General features: G+C 42.0%; 1 long non-coding RNA gene across 1 annotated transcript in view; it reads left to right on the top strand.

Annotated features, from left to right (window-relative positions):
- Positions 1–22,160, top strand: part of LOC129736373 (uncharacterized) — a 199,365-nt gene that overhangs the window by 24,564 nt on the left and 152,641 nt on the right. The gene's annotated exons all lie outside the window — the stretch shown is intronic.

The raw sequence follows: 22,160 nt of genomic DNA on the forward strand, positions 1-22,160 counted from the left end.
CTGTGGGTAGATATGCTGAGCATTTGCTATGCCCATTTGTGAGTGTTGCCACTGTTCTCAGAGGCTGCAGGATTTTACCCGGTTTTATGCATCTGTCTATCTCTTATCTATCACCCTGGGCTCTAATCAGCAGGGGCTGCAAAGCAGTTGCCATTTCCGTCCACTCAAATGTCCTATAGCAGCGCTGAAGAGTCCTGTGTTCTTCACAGTTTTCTGTTCAGAGTTGCTTCTTTTTCTACTCTGGGAATCCATCACTCTCATAAAACTCCGGTTACAGCTGCATTTGCTTACTGTGTGGCTTGCTTTTACAGCTCTTCCAAACCTGTATTACCTTTTACAAAACCTGCAACATATATGCCCGTGTTCATTCTTGTTCTTATTTTTGCCCTATGGGTCATACTGCTTACTTATCCAGTGCTGTCAGACCCTGAATAGCTTTTCTTTATTTATTCCTTTCTTACATTGTTGTGTTTTGTGTTATCTCTAACCTAAAATTCCTTGTCATTTATGATGAAAACTTGCAAAATGCAAACAGTTTACTTAGAGGATTAGAGCTGATGTGAAGGATTAATGCAGGGCTAAGGAATCTCCCTGCAAGATATTTGGATCAAATCCAGCTTGCACAAGTTGCCACAAGTTGCAGTGAGCAGCGAGAATGTATTTTCATTGGTTTGGGGGATTTTTGTGTATAATCACTCAAATCTTGAAATGGTTTTGTTTCAGTCAGGTGTGTAAATTTTTGGGGCTGAAGCACTACAGTCATTTTATTTCAGCATGCACATCCGAGTGAATTTTACGATCGGTGCCTGAGCATTCAGGGAAAAGGCACTTGGAGCTGATAAGAAGTTAACGTATCAAGTAGGAATGTCTGTGTGCGTGTCCAGCCAGGAAGGGGAAACAATGCCACAGGACTTGGCCCCACAAACAGCACAGCTCAGCACACAAATAGAAAACTTGTTTCCGATCCATTTGTAGCACTGAGCTACTTCATTCCCAACCTTTTTAAATATTGTGGAAGTGATGGTAGTTGAGGGATCACATCCTGCTCATAGGTTCTCTATAGAAAAGTTAACCACAGTGAAAATCCTCAAAGGCACGCGTAAGATTATCACCTCTGCACTATCCTCTTACATCCAGCAGTGCTGGCTGGCAGTGTGAAAAATCCTGTGTGTAGCTGGGAACAGACTAGCTGAGAATGCCTGAGAAACCTTCTCTCTGGGAGTGAGAAGGCTGGATGGTATGGGAAGAGTAGTGTGGGTTCCTTAAAGCCAATTTGCAGGTTAAAAAGTAGTCTCATGTTAAGCAGTCGTTTCCCCCAGACACTAGTACTAAATAGTACATTTAATACTGAGTAGCAGATGATGGGGTAGTTTCAGGTGGAATATTTCAAGAATTAGGGCTCAAGGATTATACTCTCTTGCTGGGCTAGTTGTAGAGCAGCCTATGGTGCTGGCAGCTTTGTTGATCCAAATCTTTGACGTAGAAGTGAATAAAAAGATCTGCTTGAAAGCAATCAGGATCTCTGTTTGTGTGCTTTATGTTAAAGGTGTTCTAATTTCCTGTTATATTTTTGGTAGCTTTGTAATCCTCCTTATTGTAAGATTCAGGTAGGTTTGTGGGGCTGTGCTACAGGGACACACGTACCTGAATACGTCCTGAAAAGAGTGGGTGAATGCAGTCAAGACTGCTCCATTACACTGGCTGGAGTGTGTTGAGGATCCGACCCAACTTTGGTATTTGGTGGTAATGCTCAACTAGGCTTTAGTGGCTTTTGCTCTGCCTTGTAATTTCTTTGCAGCATAATAAAAAGCTCTTTAGAACATTGCTACATAGATTAATATAGAAAGTGCTTGTGATACTTTTATACACAGGGAGTTTAATACTTGGATGCAAGAGCAAATTGATTGCAGGCAATCCTGTGCTTGAGTACCCAGGAGTGAAAGGAATGATTACAATAACCTCTGGGATTTCTTCTCAGAAGTGGTTCCTGAAAACACCCACGCCCACAAAGTATTGGGCACAACAGAGTATTGTTTCCTTCTGATGTGGAATCACAGAAACATATTTTACTTTGGGAGGTGGGAGGGGTTGAGGGGGAGAGGAAACTCAAGAGACATTAATGTTTAATGTTTTTAATTTTGTAAAATGAACAACAAAAAAGGGTATGGTTTGTGAGTGCCTCTGAGATTGTTTGAACTCTGGCAGCTTGCTGTCAGATGAGATGCTAAAAGCCAGGAAGGAAGAAACTGAGAGGCATACTGGGTAAAGTGGTGCTCTCTCACCTCTGGCACCCCGACCTGAGGGAAGAGTGGAATAACAGTGAAACAAAATTTGGCATGCATTGCTGTGGTCTCCATGAAATCACTTGCACCACCTCAAATTGTATCAGATGGGACCTTGAATTGCAGCCAGGCAGGTATATTTCCCTTATTTGTGGAGGGTTCTAGCTCTTACAGAGCTCATTTTCCTGGCCAGCCCCTGCAACAAGGACTACAGTAATTGCGCCTTTGCTTCACTTACCCTTTCCACATTGCTCTCTTCTGCCCTGAGAGAGAACATGTCTGTGGCTCAGGGCTTTCAGGCAGACAATTCTGCGTCTCTCAGGGACAGGGAGTAATTCCCAGAGGACCTTAACACCTGCTCAGCTCACCAAGGGTGCATTAACCCCTGGTAAATGCTGAAGAGAGTAATTCAAGTTACACAGGTTAGAACAGTGTCTATATATACACTGCACAAAGGTGCTCAGGAAACACCATTGCTTTTTTGTGGCAGAGTCTGAACCTTTGGGGTGGGCGAGAGTGGCAGATAATTTCAAGGGGAAGGTAAATTCAGGAAAAAAAAATCAGTTTGGAATCTTAAAACTAGTTTCAGTAAAATATTTACAGATAGGCCTCTGGTATTTTAACACTGGTATTATCTATTTACTATTTTGGTAGTTTAGCATGCCATGAAATAAAAGCAAGTTTAGCATGACATTAAATAAAAGCAAAGCAAGAAAACAGAAATGTGAATTACTGATCTTAACAGAATTAAACAATTGTGCCTCTTGAAAGTGTGGTATTGAAGCTTTTATTGTGAAGCTGAATTTTTGGCAGAAAAAAATCTGCTGATACTTCTTACTCCTCTTTGAGGCTGACTGATTGCTTTAATTTGTAGGGTGTATGTGCTTAAAGTGCTCAGGTTGGTAGTATCCATCTGGTGTATACAACTCTCAGTGGTCAAGGCATTATAATACTGTGCCTCACTGGAGATTTTCCTGGAAGGGGATATAGGAGTTGCTCCAGCACAGCTCTGACACTGGTGAGACTGTGGCAAAGGAACAGATGTTACTGTAGGTGAATAATAATCTGCTGTTATGGGGGGCAGGGGGGGTGAGCATACTACAAATGAACAACACTGAGCTCATTTAGGTGTGTGCTGGTTTATACTGCGCCTTCATTTGTGCCATCTCTTCTAGGAGCTGCCTTTGTTGTTTCAGTTGTGATGGAGCCCAAAAATGAGATCAGGGCCCCCTGCAAGTCATTAAAACCTGCAAGAGACTTGGGAGGAAAGGAGTCTATAGCTACCTGCTGTGTGGAGGGGACCAGGGTTCCCAGTGAAGAGCTTTCTGTGGGGTGGGAGTCTGTAGCTTGGTGAGCCCTGACCCATGTACTCCCCAAAAACTCTGTGGGAACGTATAAGATTTAAGCTAGTATGGCTCAGACCGTACTCACTTGTTTGCATCCCTCCCCTTTTGCTCTGGGCCCCACGTTTGAGTCCAGGAGTCGCTGGGACATTCAATTCTGGGGGCAGTGGGGTGCAGCAAATATTTGTCATCCAGGACAGTTTAATGTAGGAATTCATGTTATTCCTCTGGCAAGTGCCCGGGAACGTACAGAGGGTAAAACAGTGCTGGTATTTGTTTTACAGTGGGCTAAGGATGTAGAGACTCCAAAATAATGTGAATAATAGAATAATGTGGGGAACATTCAATGTAGAGAACTTATTTTATCTTTTTTCAAGGTTAGTCACTAGTGGGTTTTTTTCTCCCATGAGTAAGTGGATAAGCACCGGGCTCGTTACCTGCACAGTTTACTGCCTAACACAGGAAAAGCGCTGTTCCCAGCTGGGCCAAAACCAGCTTGCAGAAATAGACATTTCTTTGGTTTTCTCATGCAAGTTCTGCTACACCAGTATCTCCAGTCTGTATTTGATGACTGATGAAGATGCTTTCATTTTATTTGGATGATCTGGGTACCCTATGTTGACAGCTATTCACTGCAGCATTACTGAAGAGCTACCGTGTTTTAGGACAGGCCTTGATCCATAGCTGTATGTTTTTCAAGCAACAAGAGAAATGCTGAGATCCATAGAAGTGGAGTTTTTAAAAATGCACTGTGCTCCTATGAATCAGCTTAGACCTAACTAATTTAGAAAAAAGCCTCTTCAGCAGATGAAATTTTATGGCACCATTCCCGGCTGGTCTCACTTGCCATACAGATTCTGAACGGCAGTGCAGGTCAGAAGTAGACCTGAACTTCTCAGTATAAGGGTGGCTGGTATTCAGCTGCTGCAGTGACAGGCAACCTAGGAGGAAATGATAGAGTAGATTAAGAATCCAGAGCTGGGTTTTGGGTTGAAACTGTGTGTCACGTACCTTTCAAACTATATTTTAAAGTGAAGTGAAAGATGGAATCAAAAGGAACTCATTGTCAGCAGCCATTAGACCTAAAATTAAACCTGCTGCTCTATTCAGTTTACAGGCATGTACTAGCATGTTAGACTGCTGCTCTGTGCTGTGCCAACAAGCAGGCTGAATACCAAAATGCTCTAATACTGTTTCTACTTCTTTGGCCACTTTACCACTGAAGTTCTTAAGACCTTTACATCCCTAGTCCCATCAGCCATCTCACCATTCCTGCAGCATACTCTGCAGATCCTGAGCACTGCAAAACGTACCATATGAATACAGCTGCCTCTTCTCAAGAAGCAGTGGCTATTTAAAGATGATTCAGAGCATGACCAAAAATAGATAGAGGATAAACTTTGAAAAGTCCAGCTTATTGCCAGGCTCTTTTCCTTTCGAACTGACAGCTCTGAAGGGAAGAAGAAACTGGTGTAGACAGTGAAAGCCTATAGCAGTAGCAAAGTGTGTGACAGACCGAAGAAGTCAGGAGCTGAGTGACAGCAGAGCTCTCCAGGAGAAAGGAGATCTTTCCCAGGCTGAAGAAGCTGGTTCCAGCTCTCCTGCACTTGCCAGGAGACGTTAGAAGGCTTGTCAGTCCAGCTAGCTCCCATTTAGGTAAAACTTCCATTGCCTTGCTTTGGATGGAGCATTGCCTTTCCTGAGTGGAAATCTTACCCATAAAATGCTTTCAGACCTATGGAGCTTCCCCCAAAGGATCCTGCAAGCACTTCTAATCAGTCTACCTTGGTTTCCCTTCCTGATATAACCTATTCAGATCTCCAGAATGAATCTCATAAATACAGAGCTGGGTTAAGGCACAAATACTCTCCATCGATTCAACAAGCCTCTGGTTGTTTTAGCCTAATGATGCTGTTTTGATGGGTTTACCTTGCAAGGGGCCCTATGTTGTGTTTCCATTGTGGCCAGCTAAGCTCACTCTGCTTTCCGCTGATGTTGTCCTATATTTAGTGTTTTGACTTTACGTGACCCTGACACTGTGTAGGGGGAGGAGGAGGAGGAAAAAATGTATTACTGCTGGCTAATTCAATGCATTGCTCAGAGACTGTGTCCACTCTGGCAACCCTTTTTCATGGTAATATTTTTTGTTAGCAATAAAAGGATTAATTCTAGAAATCAAGCTCTTTGATTATGATAAGCATAATAAATATCTTAGACAAATTGCTATCCTTTTAAGAATATTAGTAAACGAAGACCTTTGCTCTCCTTGGCTAGGCTTGAGTCTGCTGGTACACGCATTCATACCATCTGCACTGTGTGCTAATACAACTCCTTGTTGTCTGGTCTTCCTGGGAATGCATTATATAGATTGCAGCTGGTTCAGAATGCAGCTGCCAGGGTCACGACTCACACTAAGATTAATCATTACGCCTGGGTTAGCTTCATTACTTCGACTACCCATTACATTTAGCAGAGATTATGAGATGTTGCTTCTAACTTACAAGGCTTGGACTAACACCTACTCACCTCAGCAACATGCTTTTATGGTATGTTTCTCTTGGTAAGTCTCCTAGAGCACCCGAGAGTCTCTCTAGATGCTGTGCTTTCAGCTTGAGGAGGAAACCTTCCAGCGTTATGTGTATGAAGTGGCGCAGTGTGGGATTCTCACGTCTCTGGGTTCACTCCTCTGATGTGGACTGATTTCTTCCCCAGTGCATACTGTCAATGCAGGTGATCTTGCCAGAGAAAACAGCATGATGAAGAGGAGGATGAAAAAAATCATCACCACCCCATTCATAATTAACCTTGCAATTTACCTAGTTCTCTGGATTTACTGCCAGGTATTTTGGGTGATAGCCATCCAAAGAAATGCGGTTTCCTAGGAAGGAAAGAGAGCTAGTGCGACTACTTCCACTACACATGAACCTAAGATCATGAAACAATATGACATTTCCCAACAGAAGCCCACAACATAAATTCAGCTAACGGAAATGAACAGGAGTCTAACTCTACTCCCTTCCCTGAAGCTGAACCTCTGAGGTCTCCTCAAGCATAAAGGGGGAAAAAAGCCAAATGTACAGAAGACATTTGAAGGACAATTGACTAAATGTGCCTGTGGTATTCCACATCAGAGCTACGAAGAGGAAACTTGAGGTTACCTTTTTTATGTACATATGGTTTAGGGTTGTAGCAAAAGCTATTGTTAAAGAAAACCTGATTGCTCATGTATAGGGTATAAACCAAGATAGAAATTATTTAAATTATGCTACATGCTGCAATTACTTTTTAACATTGTACAGGTTTCTACCTCACCAAGCTGCTCCGTCCTGAATACTGTGAGAACAGGTATCACTGTATCAGAGAGCCAGAGGGTCTGACAGCTACTGAGTAAAACCCACCCTTTTTTAAGGGGTGAAACAATTTTTCAGAAGTTTCATTTGGCAGAATATGGAGATATAGGGCTTGTTTCTGTGGTGAAGAAAGTTCTGCTTTCTAATGGGCATCGCAGCCAGAGGTTAGTTGCTTGCCAGTTTTGGGGAGAAGCTCAGACTTCCTAAAAAGTGTCTTGTAGCAATGGGCTGGCTTTATGTCATGTTGAAATTAAGCTCTTAGCTGGGGTGCTTAAGCCAGGGGTCTGCTTGCTCTTGGCAGCCTCTTCTGTCAATGATAAGAGACCCTTCCTCCCGGGGGCAGCTGTGCCAGCAGGTATGTTCAGTCATACTCCGCAGGTGTCCACTCCTCACCACCCACTTTGAGGTTTAGAAAAGAAGCACTTCAGACTGGTGGCTAAGGCTGAGCCAGAAGGATCTAGCTTGCAATATAAATATAGTCCAGACTGGGAAAATCGTGCATAGCAAAATCAGACCTAGGTTGAGTTCTCCTGATGAAATGCATGCAATCTTCCAGGTCTAACCTGCTGACGTGAAGGGAGAACAGGGAGAAGAGCAGCACTTTGCTACTATAAGCAGACATACCATGTGCTCTGTACAAAAAGGGGAAACCTCTAGGGAGCCTTGTTTGAGGGGTCCTCATGCTAAAGCTAAGAAGTGCCCTTTCAGCTCTCTCAGGGCTCACCTGTTGGGCTGCTGCCTCTGGCAGGTGGAGCTGCAGGAGCCAGCCAGGCATCAGGGTAAGCGACAAACCCTGGGGAAGGGTTGCCATGTGTCTGGCATCCCGTCTGGTCAGGGGCTGGCCTCAGGGTCAGCTCCAATCCTAAGTGCAGGAGAGGAACAGGCGCTTTCAGGAGGTGGGTGTGTCATGGAGCTCTGCTCCCTTATGATTTCTCAAATAAATACTGGCAGTCAAGGGATAGCCCTTGAGAGAAAAGGGTCAAAAGTAGTGCTGCCAGCCTGCTAGTTGAAGGTGGCTGTTACCTCCCCCGAGTTTTGCAATTCAAGGTGTGGTTGTTGCAGGATACGCTTGGTGGCTCAGGGGTCCTTTCTACATCCTGTATCCAATTATCTTGAATTAAATTTGGGTTGGTTTTTTTTAAAGGTCTCCAAATGATTTTGTTGTGCATGACTAACACTTAGTCATACATTTTTTTGATCAGAATTGTGTAGTAAGTGGCTCCAGTAAGAACTGCAGGGCTCTTTGATGTAACAGCTTTAGAAATGCTGACGACTCTTTCATGAAATGCATCTGATTTTATTTTTTATTCTTTATTTTTTTAAAAATTCTGTACTCCCTTTGATTTTTAGTCCTTCCAATGTTTCCTGTGTTTCTGGATGCCCAGTAACTCCCTAGGCTCACTGTATTGACCACTGTGTTTTATGCGGTGACACAAAAGAATCTTTGCTTTCAAAGCAAAACTGTCCTCCTCCTTCCAGAGCTGCATGTAAGGATAATGAAAATGTAGCTCCCGCTACAGTCACATGTGTGCAGCCTTGTTTCCCAGTGTCTCACTTCAGCTTTAACCTCCTGAAGCCTGGATTTCTCTTGCCATGTTTAGTGGAAGATTCTTCAGTTGAACCTCTCTTTCCTGAAGAAATGGTATTGTGCAGAGTTTGTACCAATTGTTTTAGAAGTCAATACATATATATATGCACGTATGTGTGTATAGGAAGTTTAATTGTGGGCTTGTGTACAGTTGTTAATCTCCACAGAAATATGCATTAAGCGTCAAGTCTAAGCACAGAGGTGAGGAGTAACGATCAGTAACTTACCCTGGTGCCTAAGGGATGTGTGGCAGGAGGCCGTGCTACACCTCCACTGTCAGCAGATTTCTATGGGATGAATCTTATTCTACTCCACGTTCCTCTGAGATCTGCCTGTAAACCTGAAATTTATGGAAGGTGAATATTTCTGGGGTGAATTACAAGCCTCTGCACCTGAAAAATATGTTGGTGATAACTCAGTCTCCTTCTGTATGTTTGAACTTCCTTGTTGCGTTTTTATAGCAGAGGAAGATCCTTTCCTCTTTTGACTTTTGCATGTTATTTACCATCTTGCTGTTGTGCAGTCATAAATTAATAAAGCAACAGCTTCGCATGCAGCCAACAAGCTGTGCACTTTGGCTTCTTTTAATGTGATCATTTTGGAGTCAGAAGAAAGGATGATGTTTATTAGATGATGTTTCTTTAAATCCCTGAAGATCCAGATTTTCAGCTCAGTCCCGACCAGACCTCTTTGTAGGTCACTTATGTGTGATACCCTGGTTGCACCCATGACTTGGAGATGTCTGTATTCAAGTGACCTAAATTGCATTGAGGGAGGCAGGGAAGGAAGGAAGGGGGGAGGGAAGTATTGGGGGATGGTGGAAACCAGTCTGTCTGAAAATGCAACAAAATGCAGTTCTCCTTCCTGGAGAAATTCATTCAGAATCAGACTGGTTTAAGGAATTCCCCAAATATAAAGGAACAGATCAATTTAGGCAGGAAATACTGTTCACATAGCAGTTGAGATTGTGGACAAAAGTAAAAATGCGATTAGGGGCATGGTTGCAAAATATGGAGGCAAAAGAGGCTTTGCAGCAAGATGCCTGGCACTGTATGATCCAGTAAATGAACTTAAATTGGCTGCATTGATACAAAGTTTATATGAGAGTGAAGGAATCTTCTGGAAGTGATGGTCCCATTAGCAAAGTGATATGCCTTTATTAACGTTATGCAGCTGCAATAATCTTAATGGAGCAATCTAGTGTTCTTCCCAAAGGATGATCTTATCTCATTTATTAATTGTCTTTCTAGTAGTTATGAGTTCATCTGATCTTGGGTAAGTGAAAATTTTGATGCTGCAGATAGGGAGCGGGTTTAATGCGGACGTTGGTAGCTGTGTTGTCAGCAAGGGTTTGTACTGATTGACTTGTGTCTTGCTATTTATTTGTCTGGCTTGACTACCGGCTGTGTAAATACTCAGTTTGCATTGTAGCCTGAATTAGGCACCTGTTACTAGTGTGCAAAGCAAGTGTTGTCTTCTTTCAGTTGCTGACAAGTCGCTTTTAAATGTACCACTGTCAGGATACATGAGAGAGATCAGGCTGCTGTGCACATCTCTGATGCTTCTTCTGGCTAGAAAGTGAGGTAATGATTAACAGAGATTGCGAAGTGCAATTGTAGAAGGTGCAGTTGTAGAAAGCTCCTTCTCTGAGCCTTGAGAAGGTGCTAATACTGACTGCCGTAATCAGATACTTTTATCTGACCTGCACAATCTTATTATGCTTTTTTTTTTTTTTTAAGCAAAAAAGAGTGTAGTGGGAATAGGTTTTCTCATTTCCCTCATGACACCTGGTTAGAAAACAAAACAATGCCTGCCACCCCTGATTATATGGGAATCGGGCTGTTCCGTATGTTACATAGTGATCATAACTGAAGCTTGTTGTGGGGGGAGAGAAAAACCTCAGACGCTTTGTTGGTGCAAGGTGGCACTTAGTAAAACCACAGTGGTTTCTCTCCAGTGTGGAGATACCCTAGGGGGGACAGGCTGTGTTGCCTGGGGAGTCTTTGATGAGGAGTTGTCCTATGCCTGTGCAAGTCACCTGTGGCCAGGGCACGCTACAGGGGGGAATGGAGGGCATTCCCATCTTGTGTGTTGGTAGATGAGTGAGTCTCTCCTTGGTATGGTTTCTGCCCGTAGCATAGTGAAGGGAGGTACCTTAGGGATGGAGTGACTTGAAGGCATAGGACTGCAGGCTCTGAATCACCTCCCTGTCACCTAGGGACATATTTAGGCTTTGACTCTTGATTTCCTCCCCTGTCCCCCTAGCCTCACTCCCCTCCAGCATGGGATTTGGATACCCATGGAAGAGGGCAGAATACTACCCAGTTAATTCTCTGGAGTATAGCTACTGCACGGCCTTCTGGTGGGGAGCTGAATGTATGGCTTATGCCCTAAAGCAAAGTGTATAATGCTTAGAGAACAGAGTGCAGGTTTTTTTTTCTTTGCTGCTGGAATAAATTATCATATTGGAGTGCCATGGTTTGGACTTATCCCTAGATGGGCATCACCAGTAATGTGCATTTAGGAAATAATATTATTAAGTTGAAAAGATGCCTCTTGCAAATTTTATGGGTTTGCAACAGATGGAAAACAGCAGCATTTGAGGACTAATAATATATTGGTTTTTTCAAGATTAACCCCATGATGCTTGCCTCTCTGTCCTTCAGCATGTTTTTTGTAGATTGTACAATGCTGCCGTTTAGCCATAAGGGCCTGTTAAATTTTATAACTGAGCCTAATACATGGGGTGAAAAAATCCAAGAGAAAGGTAGAATGTCTCTGTCCCTAACGCTCATTTATGTCTTTGTCAGCGAAGAGTGCTAGTCTTTGCATTTTTAATGTGCCTGACACAATACCTATAGGTCCATGTACAGTAGTCGGTGTAAATGTAAGGTGCTCTCAAGTTTTATTTATGACCTTTTGTGTCTGGTTGTTACCTTCCTTCAAAAATTTCTGCTAGGCAAAAATGTGATGTGAGATCCAAGGGGGATAGACCCAAACCTAGAGGACCTGTAGGACATGAGTAAAAGCATCTTCTTTTCTCCGTAGACTGAGACTGCAGTACTTGTGCTGCATAGCTGAAGAACAGGTACAGCTAGAAAGCTAAACTGGAGGGACTGTTCCAGAGGGAAAGCTGGCTGGTGTTCACAGCACTGTGATGCTGCTCGTGCTGTAGGAATTGGTTGTGGAGGAAAGTATTTGTGGGTTCAAGACTCTACTCTCTTGCCCAACTGAAGAAAAAAGATATCGGTACTCTGCAAAATAATGGTTTATTTCTTTCCTTAAACACAGGATCTTAAAGTTTCTGTAAAGTATACTTGTGTTCCTCAGTGTTGAGGGCAGAGTCTGTAATCATCAGTGTATATATATAAAAAAAATAATCTGAAACACCTTAAACTGTTAGAAGAAATTATGAGAGTGAAGTTGTGCTATTGATCCCCATCCAATAGGTTGCCATGAGTAGACTTTTTACAGAAGTTGGCTTACGTTCAGGTTGCAGCAGAATTAAGCGCCTATCCCTGCACACACAACTGCTTGTTAAAGAAGCAATGTTATTGGTATGAAGAGTTGCACAGTTCTATCTCTATTGCTGACACTGCATGCAAATGTTCCCCCTCCCTCCTTTATCCCCCTCTCAGAATTGTGTACCCCATGACAGAAAGAGTGATGTAGTTTAATGCAATTTTCCTGCCAAGTGAAGTAATCTCTTGAGCTTCCAAACTTTGTTCTATTTTTGTCCTGGAAATTCATATTGGTTATTTTCCTCTTGTTTTCTTTATTTTAATGAGCTTGCCTTTATCCAGATTTTGACATATTTACAATGATGAACCAGAGTAACTCATGCAGAGGAGTTAAAGGGAAGAAGAAGTAGAAAATTTTGAGCTATCATATTTCTGCAGAGTAGCCTTTTGTGAAACTTACACTACCGTTCTCAAAGGAAAAAGCAGTTAGTTGCTTAAGAGGTTTCAGATTGTCTGGCTGATCAATATCAAGTATTAGTAATGCTATATTAGCAAAGACCTATGCTATACACCCAGGCCTTATTACCATGATGTTCATTTATTGATACTAACACTTGATCATATACAACAAATTATTTTGAAGTTATTTTTGATGAATGTTGTTCGTATGTGTTATATGGCTTGATCTTGCAAACCTTTACTCGTGAGGGTAGTCAATTGTCTTCAAAGATTTGCAAGAATGGCCCATATGCAATACAACCTCGATTATCCAAATGTCAGGGGAGACATTGAATAAGTTCATATAATCGACATTTTGAATAATGAGGAAATTTTCAGTGCAATTAATAGATGTCAGGGGACACGACCATCTTTCAGATGACAGGGAGTTTTCAGAAAATTTAGATTTTGATAGCTGAGTTCCTAATGTATGTGCTACTGACAGACTGAAATTGCAGAACATCTGAAATGTGCCTATATATTCCTTAATAGCCCTTCCTGTGGAATCAGCCAGAGTTCTATTTACTGTGGTATTGGCGTTGAGGGTCAAATTGTCACAAGCATTTAGCTTAACGTTGCAGTAAGTCTGCTATTAAGAGCTAGATTCCAGGAACAGAGTGTTAAATCAATATTGGGATTGTCTGAAGTAAAATATTATTTAGAAATACATCAGTGTCAACTTTGGAATATAGTTTTAAGAAAGAAATAATCCCATAAAAACCTACAAGTAAATAAAGTTTAAGGGAGGAAACTCCTGGAAGTAATGAAAGAGGAAGAGAGACTTTTGTACAGGAAACACCCAAGGAAGCATCGTTTTGTGTCAGAATGACTCTCTGTAAACTTGGAGTTGGTCAGTCAAAGATAATCCAAAGCCAAAATTCCAGTTTTCTGTCTCCTCTTCATCTCTGCACAGCCAACAGAAGGTGCTGCGGTGGGAGGCACTAATTTCTTTCCTCCCCAGATGGCTGCACATGAGCACCCAGGGATGCATATGGCTCTGCTGGCTCCCTGGGCAGAGAGCACCGATGGTGTCTCTGATTGCCTGTCCTCAGGTCTGCACCACCACTGCATAATCAGAGTTTATCTTTAACAGCTCTAACAAGCAATATGATCTTGCTAGCTTCTCAAACGCTGATAAGCAGCAGAAGCAGAATTATGATGATCACAACTGATAGTATGCTGGGGGTGTTTGGGATTCTGTCCTGAATCAAAATACTAATGTTTGTAGGAAGCCAAAACCGATGCATCAATTTATTTCGACACAGAGATGAGCAGTCGCTTGTTTCCTAGGAAACATGGGGTTGTGCATATGCAGCTCCGAATGTGCGCCCTAATGTTTTCCTTCATGTTGATAGAGTAGAAAGTTTGTCCAATGAGATCCATTATGCGTAAAGCAGAAGGGAAAATAAATTTGGAAAGTTGCGCTATTCAAAAAGAAGATAGCAACAATACTCCCGAAGTCATAAGGAAAAGGCAGAAATAATTCAAGAAAATAAAGGAAGTGTCCTTTCTGTCTATCTAATCTAGGAATCTGGAGATTTTTATAGTTGCAGAGCCATCTGCTAAGTTTCATTTATTGTGCAACTTCACTACCTCACCATCATCTGTTCATTAATCTGCCTTTTTTAGGTCTACTTCTGAAATTCTGAACCTCTGAGCATCTGTCAAATATTTTTGAAACAGTAGTGTGGTCTAAAGGTTTTTATATCAAGTCATTTTGTGTGTTGTCAATATTACTTGGCAGAAGCTCAGTCATTGATAAGTTGCTCACCTCAAGCTTGTCAGTAAACTGCTTCCACCATACCCTAACTCTTTGTATTTCTTCCTAGAAAAATGAATAAAGAGTAATTTGTGGCGATGCATACTGTGTCTCAAAATGTGGCTTGGACTGCATAGCAGCATTTGGTCTTCTTCTGATTTGAGCAGTGTGTGTGGGTGGCGATTGCCAAAAAGGACTGAGGATTATTAGCACAGATCACTGACCCCAGCAGGAGTCTTACCATTGACTCAAATGGCCGAGACTTGGACCAAGGTCAAGGACTTTTGGATGTTGGATTTGGCTTTAGTATGGTGTTTCAGTCCAGGCCGTTGTGTTGTGACCTACACACACATTTGCTAAGATGAGCACGGGGAGGGGGGAGGGGAAAAACATTAATATCCACCTTCTCGATCAATGCGTAGAATTCCTCAGATCCCATACCGCATCCTTCAGAGATGGACAAATGACTCATTCTTCATGTTCATTATTAACAGCAACAAAAAAAGGAGAACTAATCTAGCTGAAATGCAGAGGCCTGGCAGCTGTGCCTGGGTGCATCTCAGACTAATCCATACCTTTCCCTTTTGTGTGTTATTCTAACAGCAGGCAATCTGATGTGTTACCTGAAAATGCACTTTGAATTCAAATTCTTGCTTCCTGGCCCCATTGGAGGTGAGGCAATCCATGAAGCCCCAGGAGCCGAATGAGCAGTGGCTGCTTGTGTGAGTAAATGCTGCTGGAAATAGGTATTAGCAGGTCTGAGGGACTTGAGTCCTCTCCTGCCAGATGGCTGCCAGGATGTCGCTACCCTGTGTGAAGCTTATGGATGCCTTTGTCGTTCCTGCCCTGAGGTTCCCTGATGTGTTTTTTTAGGCATTGATTTCATTTTGCCTGCTTTAGGTAAATCTCGGTAGCAGTGGATGATTCAGCTCAAGAATTGTTTTCTTTGGGGACTAATCATTCTGCCTTGATCTATGCTCCTGAATTTAGAGGTTAATCTCTGCAGGCTTCTTCTGGGGAAGGCTGAAGCTTCCACTCTGAAACCTTCTGTGAAAGGACTAACCCTAGGCGTTTTGAATCGCGCTGCCTGAGTCTTTCTCTCTTGATTATGTATGGGACTAAGGAGACTGTATTTCTAATTTAGGCAGTTACAGATGAGGTACCACAAGATGGATGAGCTGATCTAATAGCCTGCTGATACTTCCTGGCCATGTGTTCCTGCTGTTTCTCTTGCTTCAGCTTGGGTGCTTGCGCTAAAATGGCAGGAAACTGCCCCAGCAAAACAAATGGAGCCAAGGCAGCCCTGAGCCCTCCGGCTGGGATGAAGGTGGGGACCAGAAATGGTGGCAGAAGGAGGGTTGCTGGTAGGGTGGAAACGCTCGGCTGCCGCTGATCCTTGATATGCTTCTTCTGTCCTTTAACTGAGGGTCAAAACTGTCAAATCCAGTTATTGTTGTGACTTTCCTTAGTCCTTCTAACAGCAGCGGCACTGACACATAGTGTTGCACTCTTGACACTGCAGAGGCCTCTAACTATGCTGACTGGTTAGGGGCCAGAAGGATTAGCCAGCAGTGCTCCCGAGATAGGAATGAGCATGCATCCCTCTTGCAGTAATGCACTTGAGTTACTGAGGGAAACAGCCAAAAATGTGTAATTACCCTTTTTTAGGAAGAGACTCCTGGCCTCTGAGATGTCTTTCAGTGTGGGATATACAATTAGATGTGCTGTTTGTCTGAGAGGAAGGGGAAGAGTCTTGCCTGTCAATAGATAACCTCATACAATCATCTTGACAGTAGTTACTGTCATTTAGAATCCAATAGTACTTCTTTAGAGTTAATAAAACCAAAGCCCTTCAGTAAAGTGAGCTCTTAAGATGTACTTCTTGCCTGATATTTAGAAATGAAACCTCTGCAGCAGAAAGAATAGAGCTTCTGTTCTTATCTGGCATGTCCCTCCATTAACAATAATTAATAGTGAAGCGGGTGGAAAATTAGCAATTTTTGCTGAGAATAAAATATCTTACGTTGGATAGAAACCCACCTATTTTTTTCACAGCAGTGCTCTGACTCGGTGGTTTCCATGTCTAGAGTCTAAAGTGGCTGTTGTAATGAGGGAATTGAGACCTGAACTATTGTCGAAGTGTCTGGAGCGGAGCCTCCAAGCAGTGTGGAAGTTCTCTTCCTCCTAAGAAGTACCTTAGTCTTTTCCATGCCTGTTCGTGATGGATGAACTAGAGGAACAAACAAAGAGGAGAAACACGTTTGAAACAGGACAGTGAGTAATGAAGTGATGGCATCAGCCTTGAACTCTGAAGTAAGTCCAGTGTTGGGCCAGAAAGTGAAAGTCTGAACTCTGCAATTAACATTTCAGACTTTATTTGAAGTCAGTGATTTTTAGAGGTTATCTTCTTCTATGACCAAACTAGTGCACAGGCAAACTAGAAGATTACTTCTGGGCTGTGCAGTTGGATTTTGACAAATCCATCTAGTCCCATGCTGTGGAATGTGTGGACAAGGTTCAAGTTTGCACTGATGGAAATGGAAACCTCTTGCTATCCTGAGTTCAATTTGTTTTCACATGTGGTGTGTTGTCTATCTGGTATGTCTGTTTTATTTATAGCTGTATAAATATATTTTTTTAAAAAAGCTAGTTGGCGATTTTCACATCAATATTGTGTTTTCAACAGAAAATGGCTTATTAGTCAGCAGAGGCTGCTGGCAAAGTTTTATCTTTTGGATCTAAAAATATTTGGTTTTAATGAAACATTGGGAAATGAAGACTTGGAATTGTGTTGGGGGTTTTTTCCCCCTGTAAAATCATGAAGAACTTGATGCATCTGTTAACAAATCGTTTTTTGTTAAAAACATTTTGAGTGAAAGTATATCACAGCTGGTTCAGACATTATGTATGCATTATGTATGTGTTATATTTTGTCTGCTGAGACCATGGAAAAGAACTTCTTTGTGTGTAGTAGGAAAAACTAGATTTGCAAAGGCTGGGGTTTATTGTTCTGGTTTTGGGGTTTTTGTTGTCTAAGGATTAAAAAAAAAAACAAACAACAACCCACCCTGGTAAATTTGCCAATATTTTCATTAGATCTGGCAGATTTCTTTGAAACTCTGAATTCCAAACGGTGTTCCGTTTGCTTAAAGAAAGCAGGGGCCCCACTTCACAGTGTTTGCTCTGAGGTTGGTGCACTGACAGGCAGGCATTTGTCCACATTTTTTTATTATTAACTAGAATAAGCAGTTTAATAACTAGGATTAAACCATCAGATCATGACAGAGTAGCATTAGCTGCAGGAACCAAGTTGGAAAGGATTCCAGATGTCATTAGATGAATACCTGCCCTTTAGGGGAAATAGTTGAGTGGGCCTCCGTTTTTATTGGGAAGGTAAACGTTTCTTGGGCCATTCTAGGCAGGTATCCCAAGTCTGCAATTTCACAAAGATGTTGCAAATCCCTAGCACCAAAGAATAGACCGTATTCTAGACTTGAGCCAAAACTGTCTCCCTGGTGAAAATCAGTGGTTTTGCCAGAACACACAAGTTTCTGCTGTTGCCTTGAATCATTTACATTTTTGTAATAAATGCAAAGGTGCATTTACAGCATGCCAGTAGATTAATATTTCCTTAGGGGGAGGGGGGAGTGGGGAAAAAGTTGTGATCACAGACCTCTGCTGAAGGGCAGAGGATCCCTCTCCCACTGAAACAAATAGCAAAACCTTACTGGTTTCTGTGGGGTCAAAAATGATCCTGAAGCTATCCTTCCCTCATCCAGTATAACTAAAGGGATGTTTAGGTGCGATTGTCACGAGTGAGTTTGTAGTATATTCATATACAGGTATGTATTCAGGGGTATGAGAGACTGTCAAAATCAGATGCAGGAAAATGACTTTCGGATTAAAAAAAAATATCTGTTTAGACATCAAAATAATGTAAAAACCTTCTTGTTTGACTACAGAAGTTCATTCTGTTAGGAGCTGGCAAACTCTGTCTTGCTGTTTCAGGATGAATGCTGAGAATGAATTTTTCTCTGTTATTAACCACTTTGGGCCATCTTTGCAAAAATGTCTAGGTGCCAAAAGAACTGTGAATCTGGCCCTGGAGCGCTACAATACACTTCCCCCATATACTACACAGCAATACTGTTCCAGTCTGTGATGGGAGATGTATTGCACAAAAAGACCTCACAAATCTATCTGTAAACAGCTCTACTGTCTGCCTAGTCACTGTATAAGAAAAATGAAATGGACTTAGGGTGCCAAGTTAATGCTGGTGAAGAAATAAAATGTCAAGTTAGCATATATGATCACCTTAAAACCTCTCTTCCCTGATCAGTCTTAAGCGCTCAGGCTAATAGTGCAGATGTGCTTAAACACCTTCTAAGGCAGAACACAAACATAAGGCTTTGAGGGAGTAATTGTAAAGGTGACTCTTGTGTCCAGGCAAGTTTAAATAAGTCTTCCAGAAATTACCAAAACTGACAACCCGCACCTTTTCATTTTATTATATATTTGCTCTACCCCACTTAATTTAAAGGTTATGTGGGTGTAACTTAGTCTAAGGGACCTGGAGGATCACATGGAGGAGGCAGAGAACGGTGAAAGTTGTAATAGTTTCAGTCTGACTCTGTTTCAGAGAATACCTTTTTCTGCTCGCTCTTCTGGCAGCTTGCTGTGTAAAGGGTTCAGCCTTCGTTTCCTTTTCCCTGTGGCGCAGAAGAGCATTTTGGGTGATTGTGGAACCGCTTGGTGAAACTCACAGGCTCCACAAGATGGTACTGTATGAAGATCCTCTTCCCTAAGAGAAGTGCGTAGTCCTGAAGTAGTCAGAGGAAGAAATCCTGCAAAATACTGGGGTTTACAAGTTTCTCTTAAACTTGCATGCAGGCCAGGCCTATCGTCTTTATTTTTTGCAAGTTCTGCATTTATCTGTGACCTGGCCCAAAGCTCGTTGAAGTCAGTCTTTGTATAAACCTTGATGGACTTTTGATTAGCACTCTTAGAAAATTTGTTTTGGCTTCTGTTACTGAGAGATTTGCATGGCTGACATGAAATTAAACCAGGCCACAGAAAGCACTTTATTTCCATCACATGCAACGGAAATAACATCGACGTTTTTTGAATTTCTCAGCCCTCATTTCTGAAATACTTTGCTGCTACACAGCAGAGCATCTGGCTCTTGTTCCTAGCTAAGGGTAATGCTCCTCTGGTGTAACGCACAAGATTGTCTTGGTTAAGAGGATGGAGGAGGTTTGCCCACTGGACATCACAAAAATGGGTGTGGATCAGGAGAAGGCTGTCTTGGAAGGCAGTAGGTGTTTGGTGAAGTACAAAGAAAGCTAAGTGCAGCAATACTCAGCTTGACTGACTTGCAAAATGTCCATGGCCCTTTTGGCAGTGAGGCTTTGCCGGAGAAGTTCCCCTCTGTGGTTTTGGAAAAACATACCTATTGCCATCACAAGCTCTCTGAGAGCGTTTCAACAACACACTGGATGCTTTAGAGCTGGACCTGGCTCAGGTGAAAACTGAGAGGTCACCACAGGTTGCGCAAAAGTATTTTTACAGGGGGAGAGTTTGCTGATGTAAGGTTGAAAGAACTGCCATGGAGCAAAGCAAAATCTCTCAAGGGCAGGTCTGACAGACTTCTGTTGGGACCTCATACCATGGTTTCTGTTGCAAATGAAGGGCAGCCTTATTTGAAATGAGCTTTGGAAGAAGTGGTACAAGCTACAGATAACTCATTTGTAGTTTGCTTTTTTTACCTACTTATTCTTCACTGAAGTATTTAAGTCTTCTCCTGAGTGCCCCTAGGCCTTGCAGAAGACTAAGTGGCTCTGATAAAAAGTGAGATCATGACAGTAATGAGGTAATCCTTCTTTTCCTGTCTTTCTCTGTATTTCTAGTGCTTCCAAACCAAATATTTAGGTTTAAAAGGCAAACAAAAAACCCCATCCCAGGCCCATAGGTGAAGTAGTCTTTCATATTTTTATTACTGCTTTAGTAACCGTTTTCCCCACACCTGTGGCTTTAATGGAGCTTGAAAAAAATGTAGGAAAACATCAGTACGCTTCTCAGTCTGAATAAAAGCATTTTGTTTTTTCAGGTTGGTCTGGAGCCTCTTGCAGTTGATGAGCCCTTCCAGTGGGCTTTGGATCAGTCCCCAAGTTTTTTTAATTTTGGGAGGTGCAGGGAAAGGGAGTGCAGATGCATGTGGGTGCTCCAGGGCTGACTTTTAGAGGAGCTTTAGCAAGAGCAAGCTGCATTAGACCTTTTCCACAGAAGATGTACTTTTGCTTCCCACTTTACCATAAATTCATGGTAGGAGCAGCTGTGAAGGAAACGCAGCAGGGAAAACCCAAGTGTGGGAGCATCTTTGACCTCTTCTGCTGCTTCGTAACCCCCCTCTCTTTGCCCCCTGAGACATGCACGCTTTCTGAGGTGATGGATGGCTGACAGCAAGAGGGGCTTTAGCGTGGCTGATGTGATCCTTCTACTTGGGAAGTCACTTGAAACCAGGAGAAGATACACTGATGATTTATGAAAAAAAAACCTAAAAGCTCCAAACATGAAAATTTATATTTTTTAATTAATTTTAAATTAAACTAATTTTAATTAATTGAAGTTATTTCACCTGTTCTTTTATTTTTGATTGTACCTTGTTTGGATCCTTGCAAAAAATGAAGAACTTTTTTTCTTTTTTTGTGTATGTCCTGAATTTACATTATGTAGTCAGCTGCTTACAGTAATTAATAAAGATAAATCAGTCAACCTGTGGTAATTTTAAAAAAACAAAAGTAAAAAGACATTCCTCTTTCAGTGGCTTTGTCCTTAAAGCCTTAGGTATGATTTTTTTTTTCTTCAACTGAGATCAATATGGATGCTTTGTCTCAAAACAGAGACCCAAGCACCAAATTGTTGAACAGATTTCTCCTTTGAAAATGCCACTGTCACTTGAAAATGCCATGTGTACAATGCAGCTGTCCGACTTCTCAGGATTACAAAGAAACAAGACCACGTGAAGCCTATAAACAAGCTTGTAACTCAATGTGTAAAATTTCAATGTTTATTTCAAATGTTTTGAGACTCTCCTTTGCTGTAAAGTAGTGTGTTTGCTTGCAAAGACTCCCACCCTTCAAGTGATCATATTGAATTTTGTAGCTTTTGTCATCACTTCTGTTCACACACTCTTCCACAAGTCTGAATAATGCAGTATGTTTTTATCGTCAAACTTCTTCCTGCTTTTTACTCTTTAATGTATTTCTTCCCCCGCCCCGCCCCCCCCCCCCCCCCCCCCCCCCCCCAGTTATATTTTGGTTGGTTTTCCACCTCCTTTTAGTCCTTCCTTGCAAGTTGTTTGGTTTTTTTTGTTGTTGTTGTTGTTTGGGTTTTTTTACCATCTCCTCCTCAGCTGTGTGCTGCTGAGTTTCCCATTCTGAACTGGCACTGAGACGCATGCTTTTAACATGTTCTTGTTATCATTAAAAACAATCCTTCATGGTTAATTCAGCAAAGGGGAGGAAGTGACCGGCTGCTGTTGGTGTTGATGAATATGATGACTGTATCAGTTTGTCATCTGGCACTACCATTATCCTCTTCTTCAGCTGGTGTTCATTTGAGTTTATGATCTTACACAAGTATCAATATGTGATGCTTTTATTCAAGTTTGGCCAAAAGAGATCTTTCAGTAGAATAATAAATCCTCTTTGTTTCAGCTCTGTGTATATTGCAACAGCAGCTTGTGATATTGTGATGAAAATTCTGTAGTCCAAACAGATTTGGTTCAGATCAGTGGTTGCATAGCAAATCTCCAAGGAATATTTATGAACAGATGACACCCTTACCAGAACCAGATCGGCACATGAGAAGGCCTTTTGCT

This window comes from Falco cherrug, chromosome 6 (assembly GCF_023634085.1).
Source record: "Falco cherrug isolate bFalChe1 chromosome 6, bFalChe1.pri, whole genome shotgun sequence".
NCBI lineage: Eukaryota > Metazoa > Chordata > Aves > Falconiformes > Falconidae > Falco > Falco cherrug.